Here is a 9,970-nt window from a genome sequence, read left to right as displayed (position 1 = left end):
CCGCTACATGGCAAGCAGGGATGGGTTTACCCATATTTTAAACATCTTGGACAGAACGTTCAGTTAGACATAATGAGATAAACTTATATAGTCATATGGGGGCGGTATCACACCCATTTTTCAAAATTTTAAATAATGTTACTTTTTTTCAAGGGATTGTTGTTAGGATCAATTTTGTGTAAATTAGCGTCTTTATCGAAGTTCAAGCATTTCTGAAATTTACCGTTATAAGAAAAACGGCCGTAATTTTAGTGCGAATTCAATAACTTTCAACGTTTTGCTTTTATGTGGCAAGCAGTGTTGCCAGGTTTTCGGCATGAGAAAACGTCCCTCTTGGTCTGAAAAAAACGTCATTTCCTACCCAAAAACGCACACAGAATTGTTCTTATTAAACTTTTATTTTATACAAAGGTACATATATACGTAAGGTATATTAAAATGTCATTACGACAGAGCACATTTAAAATTCATTAGTGGTATTCTCCAAAGTGTGCAAGTGGAGGGGCACTCTAACATAATATAAATCTACATTTCAAACTTTGTGTAAAAATTATAAAAAATTAATAAGATTTTTTAGAATTTTTTTGAGCATGCAGTTTGATAGCCCATTAAACTCCAGGGTCGAATCGCTTTGATTTTTAATATTTTTTTTTTGTTTTAGACCTGTGGTTAGGTGGTCGGTTGTCGAAAATGCTAAATTACGTTCTGCTAAGAAGAAACATAGTCCTCTTGCGAGCGTTCGTGTTGCAATAGATCAGCTCTTCCTGATTTGGCTTTTAATATGCAATTGCAAACATTGTAATAAGCCTTGTTACCTCAGGTGTTTACACAACCAGCCTTTGAACGCGCGGGATCCTCAGTCCAAGAATCAAAAAAAAAAATGCGCGTACGCTTGGTTTGCATCATATTTAAGTCATATGTGCCCAAAGAATAAATATCTTTTGAGGCACCTGCTGCAAAACACAAAGCTTGTAAAGATTTATTAAGAAAATAATTCAAAATCAGTTCTAATTACAAGATTTTGTAACAAATTTGCCGAAAGTGTGAGCGTAAGTACTTACTCTACAAGCAAATAGTACGCTATACATTGAATATATTGTGCATAGAGAAAAATTACTGCGAAGTTAAAAAACATCATTTTTTACACAAAAAAGGTCCAAACGTCAACAGGATACAAAAAACGTCCAAATGACGGTAAAACCATACCGAGTTTGGTACAAATTGGTAGAATGGTTACCGAGATATTTATATGTGACCATTAGTGGGCCACGTCCATTTTCCAAAGTTTATCATAAATGTATTTCTTGGTAGAAAATTGTTGCAAGTACAAATTTTGGATAAATTTACAATTTATAAATTTTGAATTTATTTACTGCTTTATCGAAGACCTCTTATTTCCTAAATTACCGTTATATGGGATGTGGGCCACTTGGTATGCTGTACCACGGCCAACATCTGTGCCAAGTTTGGAAGAAATTGGTGTAGCGGTTACCAAGATATACACATGCAACCATAAGAGGGCGTGGCTACGCCCATTTTCCGAAAATTTATAATATTCTTAATTTTCATTTAAAAGGTATTGTAAATATAGAGTGAATAATCTTTAATAGTTACTAAAATATGGCAGGTTTTAGTATTTCTGAAAACTACCGTTGTATGGGATGTAGGCGTGGTTATTATCCGATTTTGCCCATTTTCAATACCACCTACGCCTGAAATAATTACACGTACCAAGTGTCGTTAAGATATCTCAATTTTTACTCGAGTTATCATGTGCACAGACGGACGGACAGACAGTCACCGCTTAATCGATTTCTCTTTTCATTCTGATCATTTATGTATACATTTGTCTATATCTATCTCGATTCGTTTTTCCTGTTACAAAGAACTTTTATGTGAACAAAGTTATAATACCCTTGTGCACAAGTGCGCTCTAGTATAAAAAGACAGTTGAAAGCATTGATTTGACCAGTACCGTCCCTTTTAAGGCTAGCTCAGCGCAAGATCTGAACCAGTTTGGTTTGCTGCCTGGTCTGCCACTGTCTTTGGCCTATATATATAAATACATGAACATACATATGCACATTCATAGACATTTGCTCCTTATTATATTTTTCGTTTGTTTGTTTGTGTACTCGGCTTTCTTTGCTAGGTTTTGATCACATTTTAGGCATTTTGTTTGGTTTTGCCGCTTTCTGGGGTGTGATTTGCCACTCCTTGTAAAACTTAATTGCCGCTTCCTTTTGCCACCTCCAACCTCATGATTCTCCGGTATGCCGCCTGAATGTCATTAACCCATTGATTTCTAGTCGCTGTAATTTGTCGGTCGCCTGCTTCGGAGAGGTTGATTATGTTTGATGTTGAAAATAAGCTTTAAATAAACACTTTCGACTGCAAATTTTGACTTTTTAAGTGACTCTTTACAGTTTGTACCCGAGGTCTTGCACAATCGCTCATTTTGTCATTAGTAAAAGCGGTTTCTGCCCTTTGTTTATCTGCATATATAAATAAATATGTATATTATATATATATGCACATTAGGGTGGAGCGAAACTAAATTTAGATTTCGAAATCCTAATAGTGCCCATAAGTTGTTAACTTGATTACATTGAACCGCGTTAAATCATTTTCACACCAAGAGCTGTAACATTTCGAAAAATCTCTTTAATTACGCTTCTTTTACACTTTTTTTTTAAGATTTTCTAGAAAAATTTTGAACATGCTGTTTTGTAGCCCATTTAATTTTAGTGCAAGTAAAGAGCAAAGTTCAAGTTGCAAAAAATTTTTGTAAATTTTTGACAATTTTTTTGCTGACGGTGCCACGCAGTTTTTTCATACAACGTACACTTTTATATAGGAAAATATGCGTAGCACCGTCAGCTAAAAAACCAACGGAATTTTTTAGAAATTCAATACTATCACTTTTTTACGCTAAAGTTTCAAATCTAGGAAAAAAAATGTAAACGAACCATATTATGCGAGATTCTCCGAAATTTTTATGCTTATGGGGCGATGGTAAATATTCTCTGATCAAAAAACGGTTTTACACAGTTCAAAGTAATCATGTTTCGCAAGTTTTCCGCACTGTTAGAGATTCGAATTCGCAAAATTGATTTTTCACACTCCACCCTAATGTACATACTCTATTGTTTGGTTTGGTAACGCCTGGAATCATATTTAGGAATAAATGTCAATTGCGCTGACGATGGCGATGGCGTTATTCCATTGCGTTCATTGTGTACTTATCGGTTTGCACGGAAGACGGAGGCGTCTACTCAAGGGTTTTATAAAATTCTAAAGCTGTTAAGTATGCTCTCTCAGAAAGTAAAACCAATATTGTGTTTTTACATGCAGAATAATACGTCAATTTATAGAATTTTCCCACCTCTTTGTGGTGTTAAAATTATTTAGTATAACATCTTTAAAAGCGAGCAATATTATATCGATACATATTTACGTTTTTATACTTACATATGCATGTTTAGATATGTACATAAATATGTATATTTAATCAAAACATTGATTGGGCACTCATATTTTTGGTGAAGCTTCTTTTCCAATTTGTGGCGTGCTTCTGGATCTTGTAGCACACATGTATGTATGCAGTGAAAATTACTTTTTAATAGAATATTCAATGCAAAAATATTCTCGGTTATTTACCATCTCCAAGGATTTACACTTAAAGCGCTTACTGGACTTGAAGTAATGAAAATATTTTGTTTGAGGAGTTTTATGATCAATTCCTTTGTCGTTTCACTTCGTTATATTAGGTTAAATTTTGAGACTTTTAAGCAGGGTTCGTATTTGCACACACATGCGCAGCACATCCTAACATTTTACGCTCACACACGTGTGCTGTGCATATAAAAAATTAAAAACTTGCTCACATCACATGTGTGTGCTGTTTGGTAAAAAGCACGGGCACATGTGTGTACTTTATTTTTATTAATATAAAGCACACGCACATGTGTGTGCTTTGCGTAGAGAAACTTATACACTTCGATTTCTATCTCAAATCTTAAAATAATTTTTTAATATGTTTTCTGTCATATAAAAAACAAACAACACCTCACTTGTTATTGAATTGTCTTTCAAAAAATAACGTTTAATAAACAAATTCTTTTAAAAATATATTATGTGCATGTGCATGGGCTGAAATTTGTACAAAAATCGGCTCACACACATGTGCATGTGCTTAATAACAAACAGCACACACTTTTCTGTGAGCAGAGTTTGTTTTCCACTTATGCACACACATGTGTATGAGCAGTGAGTACAAGTTGAATGTGTTTCTGGCGTGTGTGTGAGCAGAGCATGTGTGTGCAAATACGAACCCTGCTTTTAAGTGCTCTAGTGACATGGAATTTTCTTTACACCACTCAAGAATCCTAGTTTGGGCAGCTTGCAAATGCTTCCTGTCTTCTGCAGTACTAATGCACAAAATTACATGAAAGCCGTTTTACTCGTGGACACCTGCAATAGCTGTTTTACGAACTGAATGCAATAAAGCCAGAAGAAAATGTCAGCGAATAAGAACGGGCGCCCAAAGAGACCATTTTAAATCTTTACGGAAGAGGTTAAAAAATGCAAGTAAAAATAGCAACAAAGCGTGTTCTAAAGACTTGTGTAACGAAATTGATGAATACCCATTGGCCGGTGACTACAAAGTGGGAATAAAAAAATTTTCGAGTAGCCAAATGCAGACATTTACTTGCTCGATACTGCTTAAAGAAATATTGGAAACACTTTTCCCGAAATTGAAAATGCGCGGCTAAACGGCTAAAGGATAATAAATCTTTACATCCTGATATTCCCAACATAGCTATTAAAAATTCAATTGACGACTCTCGGTCAGCGTGTTTAAAGTGTTCGACTCCTGTATTCATAATGGAGTGTTCCCGTCTAGATGGAAAAAGCACACATTAGTCTTACTTCCAAAGCCCAATAAATCACAAGGTGTACCTAACTCTTATAGACCCCTATGTATGATTGATTCCTTAGGTACGGTACTCGAACGCATCGCTTTCAATCTCTTGTGGGAGCATATTGATTCCAAAGAATGTCTGTCGGACACTAAATTCGGGTTTCGGAAAGATTGGTGATATACGCAGCGTTACCGGCATCGAAGAACACGGTATTAAGAGTACACGCTGGAAGCATGGGTTCAAGGAATACTGTGATGTAGCTAAACATTATTCGTATGCCACAGTATTTAATTAAAATAATTAACAGTTATCTATCTAATAGAGTTTTGTTCTAAACGACAGAAAGAGGCAAAGTAAGCTACAGAGTCTCCAGAGGAGTTCCCCAAGGCTCCGTCCTTGGTCCACTTTTGTGTAGGCGTATTGCATCTACCCATCCCAAAAGGAGTTAAAATAATTGTCTATGCCGATGACATCGCTTTGGTTGTTGTGGCTAAAGGCATAAATAGAGTGCAGAGTCACAACAAATGCTTACCAAATAGTCAGCGACTGGCTTGCAACTAAGGAGCTAAACTTATCTATCGAGAAAAGAGAAGGCGAGTAGGAGGAAACAGGAGACCGCAACCTTGAATATAGACGTTTATGCTTTGATAAATTACCAGCAGTGAGGTTTCTTGGTTTAATAATTGCTGCAAGGTTATCTTACAAAGTTAAAATTGAAATGGTAAGTAAAAAAGCGACAAAAGCTCAAAGCGCGTTAGCTTTACTGAATCAGTTATAATGCGGCTCCCATCTGCCGCAAAAGTCCTATGCTAAGCTTGTAGACCCTGTTTTCCGTCTTAGTGCCCACTGCGTTTGCAGCGCTTTCCGGACAGCTAGTATTATGCCTGCCGATTTGTTGGCTAACGAAATTCGGCGTTATAGGTACGGACGAAAAAAGTCAGAGCTTTTTCAAAACCCGAGATCGCGGCCGAACGCCAAATTAGCCTCTCACAATGGTAGCAACTTTAGGCCTCGTCTTCTTATGGGCGCTGGACTTTGCGACCCATTCCGAGCATCACAGCTTGGCTATACAGATCGCATGACGAAGCTGATTTTTATATGACTCAATGACTGATAACGGATAACATCAATGAATATATGTTGAATGATAAAAAAGTATGGGCCGCATTAAAGAATGTAACGTAAAGTAGAGAAATAATGACAAAGCTAAGGATCGGCAAGCAACGCCGCCGCTTAGAAAGAGGCAGTATTTGAAGTTGCTTTATTTGAAAAAATTCTTATTTTGCTTTTGTATTTTCTCCTGAACCCCTGGACGAGTGGACGAGGGCTTATGGAATGGGTGTGATGACATGGGGCATGTTTATGCCACGGTTTCACCCCGATGTAAAGCGCGAGTGGTTCCGACGAGGCGGATTTCGAAGACACTCGCACGGCCCACTTGATGCATAGTTTCCCTATCCCAACGTCTGTTGAAAAAAAAAAGACTAAGCATCATTCCTACAAGTGATAGAATCTTTAGTTAAAGCGATTACACTTTACTTTGATTTAAAGTAAATCTTAAAAGAAGCACTAAATTCTTAAGCGATGCACACACTTCGAACAGTGAACGACAGCATCAACTTTTGTGCGTTTTCTAAAGGAAAATGTAAATATTCTTGATGTTTTTGTTCTGCCAGTTGTTTTTTCGAACGCCTTTTGGCGTGAATGCAATTAAAAATTGACAAGCGTTGATAATTTATTGGCGAATCCTGCTGGCATTGGCACTCCAGTACAACGGGGCGCGCTCGAGCTCGAATGCTCTAATGGAGGTTCCACGACTACTCGTAAGGATGTATGCGTCTGTGTACAGCTCTGCAGGGAGTCGTAGTGCACGCTGTTGTGATTTTGGCATTCGTACCTTCTCCTGCGTATCAACATACACATGTACATGAGGAACGCAGACCTACAATAAATTAAAATTTATATGTAAATTACATATATACATACATACATACGTACAAAGTATATTTGTAAGTACGTGAAGAAATTGGGACTTTTATGCAAATTAAGCGGAGCGTCTTTTGCGAAATTGTCCTTTTTTAAATATTGCGTTATTGCAATTTCCCACTTTTAATCTAATAAGCGTTTGGCCTGACTCGAGCTCAACTGCTAGACACTTTTCTGTTTTATTTTTATTAATTTCGTAGCATACAATGGTCCACCTCGCAGCAAGATCCATCCGTTGAGCAGCCGGACTATTGACCAAACGTCGCTCAACGAGCATCTCCCTGCGCATACCGCATGCGACTTGCGATAATCAATTCAATTTTTTAATTTGCCCTACTATTGGAAAACGAGCCAGTTGTCGCGCCTGTGCCTGGTGTGTCGTCTGCGGCCGCATTGGCGGCCAACAGGTAAGCAATATCTGTCCACGTTATACACTGTCGTTGATTTTTTTTTGCATTAATTAAAATTCATCCACATTTGATCCAATAAAAAGAAAATACAAAAATATCGCTCATACGCCCTGCAGTCCGCACACAGCCACATGTTTACACGCGCGCTACGTATGTAATACATACATACATACATATGTGTGGGTTTTTAGCTACACATGTGCTCTTCAAAGTGGGCAGATATGCATGTAAAAGAAGGCAGAATTGTCCAGCACCGATAGCAAATAAATAACCACAAAGCAGCAATCGAATCCAGAAAAAAAAACTCAAAAATAACCATTTTGCAACCTCCGGTGCTGAAAATTTTTGTAACGCTTAGTTCGGTGACCCACCTGCCTGCCGCCAGCGACTTGCCGCATGAAACCACATGTTGTACACAAGCACATATAGGCTTATGGATGTATGATTTGTATGTATGTATGTTTCGGGGTGCATATCCGGTTCCTTCTCATGAATGCAAGGCAAAATAAAGGGCAAAACCAGCAAAACATAAATAAATAGACGAGGTGCGGAGCTGGTTACATTCATTCGACAATGTTAGTGGTTGCTCTAGCAAGCAGCGGTAATACCTCCGCCCCAGCCTGGCTGGATCGAATGAATGAAGCCGACGCATTGGTGGTCGATTGGCGGTCTACAAATTCTGCTAGCGTCCCGGACTTTTTTTTACCGCCCATGTTACAGATGAATGCGACATTTCTGCTGTTGCCAAGTTTAGTTTTTGTTTTTGTTGCTTTGAGTTGGCACTCGCCAGACGAGGTTTTTATTTTCATAGAAATACAGAGATGCTTCATGGTGCCTGTATGAATATAACAGTACATATATGCATGCATATATGGACAGATTTTTTCGTCAGCCGCGCAACAATTTTAAACAAATATTTTTCACAACTCGGGGAGAAATTGTTTATTTTAGCAAAAAAGGTCTTTTACCATGGAAGCAAACAATTTTCGTTCAGGGTATTTTTCATTGTTGAAATTTTACGAATCGCTGTTGTTGATTTTGTATGTATGTATATACATACTTACAACATTTTTTGTTTATGTCCGCTCGACCGCAGCTACAACGCGTCCCGCAAAATCGCCATTTGGCGGCTGGTAACCAATTTTTCATGAGTATTTCAGCCGTTTCCGTTGGCGTACAGAACCGTGTCTGCATATTCCTATGCATGTGTGCATGCTTGTGTGCACTCGGTCAACTACAATAACGTAGTAGTGGCTCAATGCCAGCACAACTTCATAGGCTGAGCCGCAGCAACAGAGCTACAGCTACAAGTTATTCAGCTTGTCCCCTGTGGTTGGGCCTACACTCCAGCGCTTGCAACATTACAGAATGCATGCCACCATTTGATGATGCCCGTGTCCTTTGCGTATTTATCCACGAAGCGACGCATTATAATTAAACAAACGGCTGAGTTTCTGTCCTCACACGCACCACTACCTTCCGCTAAAGGGCGCATGGCAGCAATGCCAAATGCCAGCATCCATGCGGCGACATTCATTGTCTTCCTTTCTGCAACAGGAAAACAACAAAAATGAACGCGTGTTTGCTTGCAGGCCAGAAAAAAAGTCATTTCAGCACAAACAAAAAAATATATTTATTACTTTGCAGTGTTTTATTGTTCATTCGACTGACCGCCACAGCGAACGTATACAGCGCGCGCGACCCCAGGCCATTACAAACAGTCGGACGCATTAAATAACGAGCTGTGACCCACCAGATTGGTTAAATTTGTTGTCGTTTATTTTTATTTTTTTAAATTGAAAAATGAAGAGGTTATGAAATCGAGTGGTTTTGCTGAAGCTTGAGTGTCGAGACAGTTTTTAGGTGGTACAAAATTTCACTTCGTAGACATACATACGAAGTCAGTGTCCAGTATCATTATTTCCAAAAATCAAATACGCGACCCTCATTTGGGTTCGTTGATTATAATCAAACAATGGGATGACAATTTTTACGGTATCACCATCTCAGACACGAACATAACTGAGTATGTCACGGTGTTTCAGTATTTATTTGATCCATTATAAATCTCTTTCTTCTAGTTAGTCGGTTGGTCAAAAAACGCAGGTCTGGAAGTAGACCCAACTAAGTTAGTTGGTTGTATGTAGTGCTTCCAGGTAGCCACTTGGGATTCAATAAGCACAAGTTAGCGCCATTTTGTTGCACTTCTCATAAACAATAATATTTCATTCTACGTCGAAACGTTTCTTGTGGCACTAAATAAGTCCGTCAGCTTCTTAACTATGTACCTCTCGATGGTCTCACGTCATAAAGATTCGCACATGAAATTAAATACGGTCAGCATTGCCGAATTGTCGATTTGACGTTTTTATATCCGAGCGCACTTGTGCACAAGGGTATATTAATTTTGTTCACATAACGGTTGTTTGTAACAGCCAAAACGAATCGAGATAGATANTATAATAAGCTTTAGACGAAAAATAAGAATATTATAAATTTTTGGAAAATGGGCATAGCCACGCCCACTTATGGTTACATGTGTATATCTTGGTAACCGCTGCACCAATTTCTTCCAAACTTGGCACAGTTGTTGGCCTTCGTATAACATACCAAACGGCCGAACATTTTTAAAATCGGACAATAACCACG

The sequence above is a fragment of the Rhagoletis zephyria genome, unplaced genomic scaffold (genome assembly GCF_001687245.7).
Source record: "Rhagoletis zephyria isolate East Lansing unplaced genomic scaffold, Rhagoletis_zephyria_1.1 Rzeph_scaffold_00372, whole genome shotgun sequence".
NCBI lineage: Eukaryota > Metazoa > Arthropoda > Insecta > Diptera > Tephritidae > Rhagoletis > Rhagoletis zephyria.
Note: the sequence above shows the minus strand (reverse complement) of the source record.